Source organism: Drosophila obscura, unplaced genomic scaffold, assembly GCF_018151105.1.
Source record: "Drosophila obscura isolate BZ-5 IFL unplaced genomic scaffold, ASM1815110v1 contig_1, whole genome shotgun sequence".
Taxonomy (NCBI): domain Eukaryota; kingdom Metazoa; phylum Arthropoda; class Insecta; order Diptera; family Drosophilidae; genus Drosophila; species Drosophila obscura.
This window is the reverse complement of record NW_024542679.1, coordinates 2437035-2451141: the sequence shown is the minus strand read 5'-3', so window position 1 is coordinate 2451141 and position 14107 is coordinate 2437035. Positions and strand designations below refer to the sequence as shown.

Here is a 14107-nt window from a genome sequence, read left to right as displayed (position 1 = left end):
CAGGGTAAGGGGCGCCCACAAAGGGTGTCTTTCGCTCACCATTTCCCTCCAGCCACTGCACCCTTGGACTAGCCCCACTAGCGGCACAGCTAGTGACCCCTTCTGTGGCCACTCTTCAGTGGTGTGCCCCAAATTGCTTAGACATAATTCACAATAACGCCCATGCCTCACACCGCCCTCGAAGAGCAAGTGCAACATCCGCACCTCCCGCCCCAAAAACACTCTCAAACATGCACTCGACTCTGTGTCTCTCTCCCACTAACACAGGCAAAGACAGAGGGAGAGAGAGAGAGAGAAGTCTCAAGGTCAAGTGGCAAGTGAAAGCAACGTCAAGCATTCCGTGTTGCCCCTTGGCTCATGCCCCATGCCCCATGCCCCATTGTCGTTGTTGCTGTTGTTGGATGAAAGAAAACAATTACTTTGGCACTTAACAGCTTAACACATCACTTTACACTCTACACTTGATGCAAAACTCTGCCATGGCCACGCTCTGCCACTGGACTACCCCACTGGGGCATGGACTCCAGTCTCCAGTCTCCAGACTCCAGTCTCTACTCTGTCCTAGTCCTTTGGTCCTGCTCTCAAAACATCCTTAGCTGCAAACTGCAGATAAATAGGAGAGAAGGCCAGAAGCCAAAGTCAGAGGAGAAGCCATAGCCGAAAGCAGGCGGCAGGCGGCAGGCAGGAGGCGGCAGGCGGCAGCTGGAGGCGTGGCTGGCAAACGTACATTTGTAATGCTCTCAAGGTCATTTCGTAGGAGTTGTGGCAGCAATGGCAGCGTGGCAATGTGGCAGCCGTGGCAGTGGTAATGCCACTGGCTGTGGCAACTCCCAAGCAAAAGCTAGAACTCGAAACGACTCGACTCGACTGTATGGGGCGGGGGTAGCCCAAGTGGCTTTCATCTTGTGAGACACCCACCCTGGCACACCCAAATACACACACACACACACACACACACACACACAGAGAGTGAGGGGAGTGAGGGGTGTGGCAGCCAAAAGGGTCGAGAGTCGTCGTCTCGGGTCTCGGGTCTCGGTTCGGTCAGCCTTGAATGCGACCCACAAACAACTTCCTTCCTTCCTTCCACAGCAGCAGCAGCAGCAGCAACAGCAGCTTGCCTTGCCTTGCCTTGCCTCTTGCCTCTTGCGTCCTTGCCACGGCCTGTGGTTGCCACTGCTGTCTGTCTGTCTTCCTTGTATTCCTCGTCTCTGGCTGCTGTTCTGTGTCCTTCTCCTCCTCCTCTGCTGTGTGTGTGTCTGGAAGTTAAGCAGCATTTTGCGGCTGATTGTAGCCCAAAATCCTGGCCTCTGTCTCTGCCTCCTCGTTGTGGCAGCCACAACTCTCCCGTTAGCCGTCTTGACAAGTGCTTTGGCAGCCCTTAACCCACTGAGCGCCACAGAGGATTTCACAGAAATTAGATGCCGCTTTTAAGGGTATTATTTTCGGAGCGCAACTTTGCCATCAACTTGCGCTTGAATCTGTCTAGATTCTGGTTTCGAATCGAAGCCTTTAATACCCTGGAATTTGCCTTGTTGTTATGCTTCATATTTGCCCTCCCTTCCCTGGGGTATTCCATAGTTTTCCTTTGGAATATCTTCCGTTATGCCAGCAATCTCCATGGGTTAAAAAGTGCAACAAAATTGGCTTGCTGGAGCCGAGACTGTGCCTCAAGTGGCTTGCTTGCTGCTGCACTCGAGAAATGGCAGATAATTTGTTAAATATGTGGCACAACAGCAGCAGCCAGCAGCAGCCAGCAGGCAGCATCCACATCATCATGTGCAGATTTTGGGGCAAGACCAAAAGCGAAAGTGCACACAGGGAGCGAGAGAGAGAGAGAGAGAGATGGAGGGTGATAGAGACGTCTCCTGCTTCCTGCTACTCTTTCCTTATCCTGCTGCCTGCCCCTCTTATTCTCCTAGCTGCTCCTGCTGCTGTTGCTCTTGCAACATGGTTGTGTCCTTGTCGTCGACTTGAACGAACACTGAGTCGGTCACAGAGCCACAGCCAGAGATGGCGATGGCGATGGAGACGTAGCATGGCAGACCTTCCTCCCCCCAGAAGAGTAGGGAAGTGTGGCAGGAGTCGAGAGTCAAGAGTCGAGACATTTTGCCAGACACTTTTGCCTCTGCCACTGCCATTCCTGCCACTCCTGCCACTCTGTGTGCTGCCTCTCCCTCCATGAGGGGCATTCCTCAAGGTTGTTTCCATTTTACTTTAGTCCTGAATGGGCGCGTACGAGTGTGTGTGTGTGTGCGGCAAGCTATTAAAGAAGAATTTCCTCTACCCCCACAAACCCAGACTGTTCTGCCCCATCTGCCACATGTGTGTGTGTGTGTGTCAAGGCAGGAAGCTGTTGATAGTGTAATGTGGCAACATTATTTGCTTGATTGCTTTATTTTACGCAAAAGGTGTTTGTGGCTTGACACCCAGACACCCAGCACACAACACACAACACACACACACACATAAGCAACTTATATGTGTGTGTATGTGTGTGTGCCACACAATTATTCACTTATACCGAGAGCAAGAGCAAAACGTCTTTCGATGTGGCAGCAGCATTCTCTCCCCGCTCTCTCTCCCTGTCTCGAACGTTTTGCTTAAGTAAATGTTTGGCCTGTTGAAATTTTCTGTACATTTATTAGCTCCTCACTTATGCCGCCCACCCTGCAGCCTTGTCCTGTCCCCCTTCTGCTGCATGTGCGTCTCTGGCATCAACGACTTTTAGCCGAAATATTTTCTGTAAATAAGCCTTTCTCCTGTTGCTGTTGCATAAGAAAGCAATCGAGAGATTTATTCGGATATAATGCACTTGTGGTCTTTCTGGTCAACGAACAGACACACACAGGACACACACACACACAGGACACACACACACAGGACACACACACACTAAGGACACAGAAGGATGTGACGACAGCTGGACAGCTGGACAGCTGGACAGCTGGACAGACTCCTGCCTCTGTCTGAAGATTTTGCTTCGATTCTTGGCTTTGAGTGTGTGTGTGTGTGAAAGTGTGAAAATTCCTTAAGGATGCTTTTCTTGCATAATTGCTTGTGATTTATTGGCATTGCCACAGTATTTGGTGGCATTTACGAGCTAGGTGAGGTGAGGGGAGGGGAGGGGAGGGGAAGTGTGAAACGTTTGCTGTTCTGACTAAGTGAGCAACAAAATCGAAAGTGAAATGTCTTTTGGGTATTTCTTGGCATTTGATTGGGCATATCAATGGACAGGTTGCACACATTCGAGTGCCAAGGTGAGACTCGGAAGAGTGAGCAGTGCAGAGAAGCAATTGGAGTGCCTCTACCAAAAAACGTTTAATCCCGGGTAGAAACAGAACAGTAAGCGACCGATGGGCGCTGCTGCAAGACGCGCAAAACGTTTAACCTTGATTAAAACTATCTGTAGCATTTCTCTCCTACATTCTATGGCAGATATCTCCCATCCTAAAGCTATCTGTAAATTTCTGGAGCTTTTGGAGGGATGGCTGCTATTTGGTAGGACTGCCACTGGCACTACTTTCCCTTGGCATGTACTCCAAGACACCAGAAAACTCAACCGATGGGCGCTGCTGCGTGTACTTTTGGATTGTTTTTTTCCATACAATTTTGTGCCTTATTTGATCTCTCTTCATGGCCATCTGTGTCCTTCTTTCTGTCCTTAAAGTTGGATATTTAAAGAGCCCAGCTGTTGAGCGCATGCATCTAATCCCCTGAGATCTATCTGCTGGCAAACGAAAAGAAAAAAAAAGAAAAAAAAGAAAAAAACAATCAGCTGCCAGCACTCAAAGATAAAATGCACAAATCAAACAAAAACTTCAATGCACACACAAACAGACACACACACACACACACACAGATGTAAGCCCCCTTCCCCCTTGCACACACACAGACACAACGCTAGATTCATCCTTTTGCCAATATTTTAATTAAAAATTCAATTTTAATCAATGCATTAGCAAAATGTCTCGCTCTCAAGAGCTCAGCGGAAGAAGCGGAAGAGAAATGTGGAAACAGTGTAACGAGGTAGCAGCAGGAACCGGGAGCCAGGAGCCCTCCCAGTCAAGCACAGTGAGTGGGTGTGGGCTTCAGGGGGGGGATGGGGATGGGGATGGATGGATCCTCTGCTGCAGCAAAAACACAAGTTTTATGCGACGTCGAGTTTTGAGCATTGAAAAATAATAAAAAATCGCAATCGAGAAAATACAAAATAAAAAATAAAGAAAAAAACGTGCATCAGAGTGAGAGAGAGAGAGAGAGAGGGGGAGAGTCCTGTGTTGTATATACAACATGCAACAGCAGCAGCAGCGGGAGCAGCAGGAGCAGCACCGTTAGAAATGACAAAAAAAAAATATGTTGCCGCCACACACTCGAAACCAATAACGAAGGAAAAAATCTATGGAAAAGTAGCCAGGACCTGCTGGACCACCCCGCTGCCACATATACACACATACATGCATATATGGTAGGGGTATGTGTGTGTGTGTGTGTGGCATGTGTCTGTAAAATGTGTTGCATTTTTATTATAACTTGAAAAACGTTGATAACTCCGCCTACGAGTAGCAGAACGAGAGTACGAGAGTATTCGTGAGTATTCCTCTAACGAATGTACGTACGGATACGCGATATACGGATACGTATACGTAACGAAAACGAAACGAAAGCAAACGTAACACGTATGTATACACGTCCAAGTGGAGCTGCAGAGTTTGGCACTGGAGCTGGAAGTAGAGCCATCGATGGGAGCCATCGAGGCACATTGGAGTCGGATATGGAAATGGAGGCACAAGTGTAGCCATAGATTGTTGGCCAGAGAGAGAGAGAGAGAGAGAGAGGTGGCGGCTCTTCTACACAACAACACAACAAAAAAGAACGCAATCTGCAGGAACAGTCAGGAGGCAGGCAGGAGGCAGCATCGTGGGGCATAGAGAATACATTCGATTGAATTTAATATGCATGCATACAATGGCACACACACACACATGTGGCATGAACATGGGTACGTACTGGCATCAGCAGCAGCAGCAGCAGCAGCAGCAGAAAAGATGGCAGTCTGGGAGTTGGTGGCAGGAAGCCTGAAACATTCTCGTAGCCGTAGTCGCAGTCCTGCTGCTGCTGTCGTTGTTGTTATTTTTAGGCCCTGATTCTCTCTATGTATTCGTGGGGCAGTGTGTGGTGTTGCAGCATCAAAAAGCAGCAGCAGCAGCAGCAGCAGCAGCAACAGCAGCGGGAGGGGCAGCAGTCGATGGCGATGGCGATGGCTTAGGCCAAAAGTGCGAGACAGAAGAAAAGCAACGTCGATGGGCAAATGGCGATGGCGACGACGACGACGATGACTCCAAACGATTGGCGACATTGGGCGGCTGCTTTTTTGATGCCTTTTTCGGCTGCGTTTCGTAGTAGATGCGATACACTGAGAAAAATAATATATATATATGTAAATAGAGAACAAAATCATGAACCCTTTAAGGGTGGGAGAATTCCACAAATTTCTGTTTTTAATTACCGAAATGAGTGCAACAAATAAAATTCTGCAAGCAGCAGGACGTCAGAAATTTCTATTCATTTTCAAACATTATTGAAAATTATATCAAAGTTAGGCATGAAAATCTACAGAAATTTAAAGAAAAATTTGTATAAAGTGCTGGAAAAATTACATTTACCATACATATATTTTTAATTGTATTCCCCATTCCCCCCATCATTTAATGTTCGACTTTCGATGCGAAGACGCACAAAAAAGCCTTCCAATAACTTTCGAAATGATTTTCTTGGTTATTTTTGCTGTGCATTTTATCAATATTCCACGCATAAATGGAATGACTGCTGGATGCTGGTTCCTGGATGTTGGGTGCTGCTGCTGCGGTTCCTCCTCAATCATTGGGCGAACAGTGAGGGCAAGAGGTAGGCGCCTCTGTGCCTCAGAGGCAGCTAGACACAGGCACACGCGCACACACACACACACACACACACATACAGAAACATAGAAGAAGAGGCAGCAGTCAGAGGAGGCAGCACTAGGACTACGACTAGGACTAGAACCAGCAGCAGTGGCAGCAGAGGCAGCACTCTCTCCACACACACACACACACACACACACATGAAGCAGCATCGAAAGCCGCACCAATGCCCACGACAAAAACAACAACAGGCAGGCCGGCAGGGTGCAGGTGGTGTGGCACAAGGGCGGGCCCCCCACATCTGTGGGGCAGACGACGATGGCCGCCGCCACGACAGAGAAATAGAAAATGACGTTGGTGTTCCTCTGGTTTCCCCTCTCTGGTTCCTGTTCCAATGGCTCCATGGCGATGGCTTTGGCTTTGGCTTGTCGGACGACGACGACGCCGAAAATTTAAACTCGAATGCGTGTGCGTTACGCCCCTGCCCCTGCCCCTGTCCCTTTCCCATCCACAAGCACCAACCAAAACGGGTGGACAGGGGCAGGGGCAGGCATGGTGGCAATGGGCACATAACTTTTTCCCTGCCAAAAGGGACAAGGGGGCAAGTGTATGTGGTTGGGGAGGGGGGTGGGTACGCCCATGCATTCGCCCATTTGCAAAATTTCTAATATGTAAAATGTTCAATAGAGAAAACTATGTATGAAAGGAGCAAAGGAGTCGCCTGCCTCGGACTCGCAAATGGAAGGACTAGCAGTAGGCAGGATGCACGAAAAAAGGGGGGCGGCAGGGCAGCCAGTAGGCATGAATGTGGGTGTGGGTGTGTGTGTGGCAGTGTGTGTGTGTTTGCTTGTGTGTGTGTGTGTGGGGCAGTGGCAAACTAAAAACGAACATGGCGGCAACGGCAACGGCGGTTGCTTCTCTCTGATGATGATTCCGGACCCGGGCTCTTGTCCCTTGCCCCACTTGCCATACCCATGTGTGAGTGTGTGTGTGTGTGTTGCCTCGTTTTCTGCCTCGAAAATCGAAATCTATGGCAAAAGAAATCTCACAGCAGAGGCAGAGGTAGAGGCAGCGGAGAGTAGGCCTATGCATTTGGCCATGCAACAGTAACAACAACAAAAGAGGCAACAACAGAGAGAGAGGGAGAGAGGATGCAAAAAAAAAAATCAATCATTCATTCGTCATATCACCTTGCAACGGACGTCGACAACAAAGGAGGAGGAGGAGAAGGAGGAGGAGGACACGACTCTCATTAAGGCAATGCCCAAAAGCCGATGGCAGGTGCCTCATTTTGCCCCCTGCCAGCTGCCTGATGCGTGGCATAAGATTTCCATTGATAACTAGATGGTGGCACATCCCTTTGGAGGCGTCCAACCCCCCCTTCCTCTGTGCCTTTTCCCTTAGTTTTTCCCTCTGATCGATGGAGGGAGTAGCAAAAGAGGCGAAGGCAGCCATCAGATGCATCAGATTCGGGGCTGCGTTTCAATTAGCAGCACACACCATCAAAAGGCAGCAGCAGCAGCAGTGGAAGAAGCAGAAGGAGGAGGCGGAGGAGGAGCAGGAGATGTGGCGCAACCTCCGCCAGAAGTGGAGGAGCAGGAGCAGGCGCATCCCAGGACTAGCGATACTTAAGCCAACGACAGGACATGCGAGAACATTGGCAACTAGAAATCCCGTGCATCATCGCAACGCAACGCATGTCCTTTCCTCGTGTCCTCGGCCTCGTCCTCGTACGCACAGGGCAATAATTGAGTTTTCATCAAAGAGCAATCAGGCGAATTTTTGCACACCGAACGCGTTCTTAACTAAAAGGGAACACTCCACTCCACCACACCACACCACCTCACCAACCAACCCACCAGCCTGACAGTAGGCCCAGCTTTGAGGGACCAACCGACGGACATTTCGAGGATAAGCACAGGCAGGCCAGGCAGCAGCCGCCTCCAAGTGCATGCAGCAGGGCCATAAATTTCTGTAGGACACTGCAAGGGCAGTGGCGCAGGCAGGGGCAGGGGCTGTGGCGGAAGCAGGGCGCAAAGGCGTCGAAATGGTGGCATAAAATAAAATTTAATTAGAAACGTAACCCAGGAAGCCAGGAGCACAGGACACGTTACTCGTTACTGGACCCTACGAGGCAGGCAGGACCTCCGCCTAAAACGAGGCTCTGGCTTTGAAATATTTCCCTTCTTTCGTTGGCATGGTGGTGGGCGGCGGGGGAATGTGCATGGGGGGGTCGAGGAAAATGCATTTTGGGACGAAAACCGAAATTCTGCAGGAAAATGCAAGGCAAGCTGCAAGCCACAGCAGAGATGCAGAAAAAGGAGGGGGAAATGGGGGCAGCGCAGGTTGGGAAATTGGGTGCGGAAAATGGTTACGAAATGTGAGGATGTGGCAGCAGGGGGCAGCAGGGTGCAGCAGGGGGTAATGTATATACGCGTTAGGCGTGGCACAGAACGCAGCTTTCGAACGAAAAGGAGGCTCCACATTTGACACAAGATGAAGGACACGTACGCGCACGCATGGGCAGGGGCTGGGGCAGGGGCAGGGGCAGGGGTTGCAAGTGGAAGTGGAAGTGGATTGGAAGCCTATGTACAGCTCCGCTGCTGTCGCTGCTGTCGGAGCTTCTGCTGCTGCCTCTGGATCTGAATTGAACAAAGAACAAGTTGACGGAAACCACGAAACTAAATTGCCGCCCCCCCCACAATCCATGGGGCTGGCGGCTGTAGTGGCAGAAAGGAAGGAAGCAAGCAAGGAGCTGCCTGCTGACCAGTCAACGTGCGAGGACATGCGAGGATGTGCGAGGCTAAAAGATAGCGCACTTTTCTGCGCAGCCAGCGACTCCTTCGGGTTGCAGATGGGAGCAGCAGCAGCAGCATCACCAGCCTTGATGCATTACGCGTGGCACCCCCCTCTCAGGATGGCCACCCACCCACACATATGTGGTAGTACGTACATGCAGGACATTTGATGGAGGGCGTTGTCTAATTAGAGATTTTGATGGGAAAGAAAGTAAAGGATTGCTGCAGCAAAGCAAAGAAAAGCACAGCAAGAAAGGATTTCCTGCTGTTTCGAGTTATTGAAATTGATTTGGCTTTGCATAAATTTCATTCAATCGCCGCTGCAGTTTCCCCTCTCTCACTGTCTCTCTCTCTCACTCTCTCTTCCCTTAAGTAATTACAATATATCTTTGCACCTGCAACTGGAGGATTGTCCCTTCTCCATACCTCCTCTCGCTCTCTACCTAGCCAGAGGAATTCCTCTTTTCTGCTCCCATTTTCTGCCCCTTCTTCTAATCTTTCTTTTTCTTTTATTGTATTTCCCTTTTTCTACTATTTTTTGCTACTTTTTCTGCCACTTTTGCTTGACGTTTCTTTTTTGCATAAATAACTCTAAGTAAATTTAAGCACATAAAAAAGTGTGCAATGGGTTGTGGGTTGGGGGTTGGCTGGTTATATACGATTGCATACTATATAAATTGCAAGCTTTAGTTTTTTCCCCACTCCTTCTACATTCTCCTCCAATCTTCAATCCCCAATCCCCATGCTTTTGCTATTTTCCTCCATTTTCCAATTGTTTTAGTTAGTTATTCGTCACGTCGATTGGCTCTTTCGGATATCCGTCACACTCCTCCGCTCCCTCTTCTGTTTTGCACTCCCCCTTCTTCTGTACCCCCCCCCCCCCACACCTTTCTTTCACCCACTTTTTCCCCTTCTTCTGTTATTTCTGATCCCACCATTGTGCTACCATTTTCACCCCTTTCTGATGCATCTTCACTACCCCTATTCTTCTCTTCCTTTTTCCCAGCCTTTCCACAGCTGAAAGTTTTCTCTTTTCCATTGTAGTTTCTACTCTTCTAATCCTTCATATATTTCTTCTACATTTCCTTTGCATTTTTCTTGGATTTTCTTTCATATTTCATATTTGAATCCAGTGAAATATGCGGCAACGCAGCAGACTCCTGCCTCGGGAAAATAACTTAATAAAGGTCGCTCCTGCAACCAGTTTGCCACTCCACGATCATTACAAAGGCCTCCCCCTCCTCCAGCTCGACTCCTTTTGCCTCCTTTAACTTATTTTTGCAGAGTATTTTCTTGGCTGTAGGCTAGAGAGGGTCTGCATTTAATGCACTTCCCTACCTTTGCCCTGCTCCCCCCTCTCACTCACTCTCTCTCTCTGCTACTCTGTAATAATTCCTCTAAAATTAGCAGCGCCTTTGGGGGGCAAGCACTTTACATGACATCCATCCCCCCCTGCGCATGCTGCATGCCCCTCTTACCTTTCCTTGGGCTGCTTAAAAGTGCAATTAATGTAGGCTTTCAAAGGCGTCCACTCTTGCTTGGGCTCCTTGGGCTACCCAGGGGGTCAGGGGTCGCTCGAAAGTATCTGGCAAAAGTGCACCCAATTACGGCCCATGGCTTCCACATGTCAATCCGCATAGAAAATCCATTTGGCCTGCCGTTTGAGGAGCGCAGCAGCAGCTCTTTGCCGCATGCCAGCCATCGGCCAAAGGTGTGACAAATGTGAGGCGCCTTCAAGGAGTAGGAGTAGGAGGCGGCATGCCACACCTCACTGGGAGTCCTGCTGCTCGTAAAGCATTTCACGGAACGCTGAAGCTTTCAATGGAAATTTGTGCCCCTCGACAGAAAACAATTTTCTAGGCCTTTTTCCGTGTAGCATTTTTCTTTCGCCCAGCCAGTCAGTCAGCCAGCTCGCTTTTTTGCTGCAGCATAACTTACAACACGAGGAGCGGGCCATGGGGCATGCAGCTCAGACATTGATATAAAGCGCTTTGGCTGAAAGGGTAGGAGGAGGGGGGAGGTGGCGACGCCATGGTCCAGAGCATGCGTCGGAGTGGCACAAAGCAAGAAAAAAGAAAAAAACGAGAAGAGAGCGAATCTACAACTAAAAAATGTATATAAAAAGAAAATGCAAGGACAAGGCAAACATGGGAGGACCGACCAGCGACCAGCGACCACCAAAGGAGGAGATGCCCCATGCCTCAGTCTCAGCTTTAGCCTCAGCTTCAGCTTCAGCAATGGGGCAGCATGTGGGGTGGCATGGCGAGCCATTCGATTGGTGCTGCAGCAGCGCAGGCGAGTGAGTGGCCGGCCAGGAGCAGCAGCAGCAGCAGCACTAGCCTTGGGGCAGGAGACTAGTGCGTGTGTCTGTGGCAGCAAAGTGGGGGGGGAAAAAGCAGCGGTAGTGGAAAACGAAGAGGCAGTGGGCAGACACATGAGAATCTCTATGTGTTTTTTGTGTCACCCCATCCCCCCCTCATACATTTTTGTGGCAGCTGCTCTTTACTTTGGTGGCATCGTCGTCGTCGTCGTCGTCGTCGTCAGGCTTTTAGCGCAAAAGCTTTGTCGCATGCAAATTCATTTATTCCGAATGCCCATCATCCCTGCTGCCACACATCGGATCACATGGGGTTCAGAGACCTATACTCCATGCCCCCAGAACATGCCCCAGCACATGCAGAGCATGCCCCATAACTAGCCAACAATTAGAATCGACAAAACCAGGAGGAGGCACACAAAAAAAAAAAAAAAAACACGGCGGCAGCACTGCCGACGCTTAATAATAATATATTATAATAATTTTCGATGCTGAAAATATCTTATGATTGCATGGGGCAGCTACCTCAGAGCCTCCTGCAACATCTAACAGACAAAAAAAAAATAAAAGAAAAAACGATGCCAAAAGCAGCAGAAGCAGCAGAAGCAGCAGCAGCAGCAGGGGCAGGGGCAGTGACTGGTACAGTGGCAGCATCCATCGATCAAGCGCAGCGGCTCTCAGGCAAAAGTCTCAGCGCCAGTGGAACGCCCCTCATGCCACAGACTCTCGACTACTGTTTTAGAGGTGCAGCATGAGAGGAGGATCGCATCGCATCCCATCCCCCGTTGTAGGTTGGGACGCAAGGAGCATGCGGGCCGGGGGCAGCAGGGGGCACACCACGAAACCCCTTGTCAGACGGCTTCTGTTGTACGCAGTAATTTCGCTGGAAGACGACTCCTTCCACGATTCGACGATGCTGCCTTTGAGGCAGCAAACTGCTTATTACCATTAATTTTGAATTGTTTTTCGTGATCTTAACGATTGCCGCGATTTGCAGCTTAACAAAAAAACAAAAAAACAAAACAAAAAAAAAAACTAAAGGAGTGAAGAGAGAGCGAGAGGGAGAACAAAAGGCCAAGCAGAGAATAGAAAGTCACAAAAGCAGAGCCACGGAATGGAATACCCTTGAAAATCAAAGATATAAATCGACACAGCAAAAAGACTGACAAAAAGAAAAAAAAAATATTAAAGCAGAAAATCAAAGAAGAAATTCAAATTAAAGAAATCTGAAAACACAAAAGTAAAAAAGAAGAACTCAAAATAAAAGAAGGAATATAGTAATTATTGGGGGGAAAAAATTAATATTAATTAATATTAATAAATAAATTAAAATGAATGCCTAAAAAGAGGAATACCTCGGCATAGAATATCCATGAAATCTACTAACAAAATGGCAACAAATGGACATTAGTTGGAGTTGAAAAGAGTCACATTTATAGGTCTTTTGATGGCAAACACTTTCCTAATAAAAAGAGGAATAAAAGCCACATAATAATCTCAGAATGCAATACGCCTGAGAAAAAGAATGGTATATGGAAATACGTAAAGAAATCTGCACAAAAAAAAAAACTGCAAGAGAGAAGAAATCCCTAAGCAAAAAGTCTACAAAACAAGAGCTAAAAATCAAAGAAGGAATACACAAATTAGCGGGTAGAGAAGGTTAACACAGGAGGTCTCAAAATCGTAAAAACGAAACAGTTTTTTGTTTGCTCTAAAATGTGAAATCTTTGACGCTGTCAATGTCAATGTATTGAGCGCTTTTTTTTTACCTCCGCATAAAACACGTAAGATTTGGCAGAATGAGTGGATCCGTCATTCGGTTTGTCGGTTAGAGTATCCACACAAAAAACATAATAATATGAAAACTATACATACATATATTTGTGGTTGCTGCTGCGAGTGTGTGTGTGTGTGTACGAGACTTTGATTTCCTGCCACAAAACCAAGTTCGTGAGTGAGCCGTGAGTAGTGAACTGCCACTGTGCCCCACTGCTTTGCATGCAGCAGGAGATCTTAATAGACCATTATTATTGGTGGTGGAAGATGATCCTGCCTGCTACTACTATGTATCATATGATGCATCTCTTTCGATCGAATTACTATGTATTCTTTGGATAAAGCTACTATGTATGTAACTGTCTGTGTCTTTAGATGGATTATCAGATTATTGAGGCTGCAACTTTATAGACGGAAGCTGAGCGTAAGAGGAGGTCTCATTAAAAATAAGGCATACAATCAAACATTTAACGAATGGAAAAACAAGCAACAATTAAATGAAGGAAAAATACTTACCAGCACAGAACGAGATCCATGGAATTGCAGAAGAACGAAAGGAACGATTCATGGTTCACAGATTCACCGAACGAGATCCATCCATCCATCGATCGTTTGTTCTCATTATTCAAATCGCATATACGAGTATTTTCTCTCCTTTATAATTTGCCAGCCATTTGCATGTGTGGCAGCAGCAGCAGCACCCCTCTTTCTCCCTCTCTCGCTTTTGCTTCATGTGTCTGAATGTGTGATTGTGATTGTTAATGACTTCGTTTTGGGGCGCTGCTCTTTTTATGAGTTTTCTTTGGAATTATTTATGTATGCACTTTTTTGTTGTTTTGTCTTTGGTTGCATTGATTTCTGCATGCGTGTAATTACAGTAATGCTGCTCTCCCTCTACCTCTCTCTTTCGCTCTCCCTCTCTGAGGTAGCAACAAAAAAAGAATCAAATTAAGCGTTCGATTCGATTCGTTTCGTTTCGATTCTTTTGGGCTCTCAGACATTGTAGTGCAGAAATCATCGCCCATTGAGCAAGTTGAGGAGATCCGATCCACAGACGATACGATGATGTTTCCAATTACAGTGCACTCGCCAGTCTCTCCAGTCTCTCCAGTCTGCACTTTCAGCGATGTATACACTGCAAGAAATCAGAGCGGATACAATTTAATTTTGCGTGGAATGGAATGGAATGCATTATGAAATTATATAAATTATTATCAACATTCGCATATGGGGTGGGATACGCATACGCCGCGTATACGCCTATTTGAGCTATTGAATATTCATGCAGGCAACAACCAACCCCATCCCATCATCCC

The 14107-nt window shown here is 47.7% G+C and overlaps 1 long non-coding RNA gene across 1 annotated transcript in view; it reads right to left on the bottom strand.

Moving 5' to 3' along the window:
- Positions 1-13678, bottom strand: part of LOC111075842 — a 45694-nt gene extending 32016 nt beyond the window's left edge. Inside the window, exon 1 of the long non-coding RNA XR_002607977.2 lies at positions 13308-13678. This is a non-coding gene — a long non-coding RNA (uncharacterized LOC111075842). The remainder of the gene's footprint in view (positions 1-13307) is intronic.
- Positions 13679-14107: the final 429 nt, after the last annotated feature.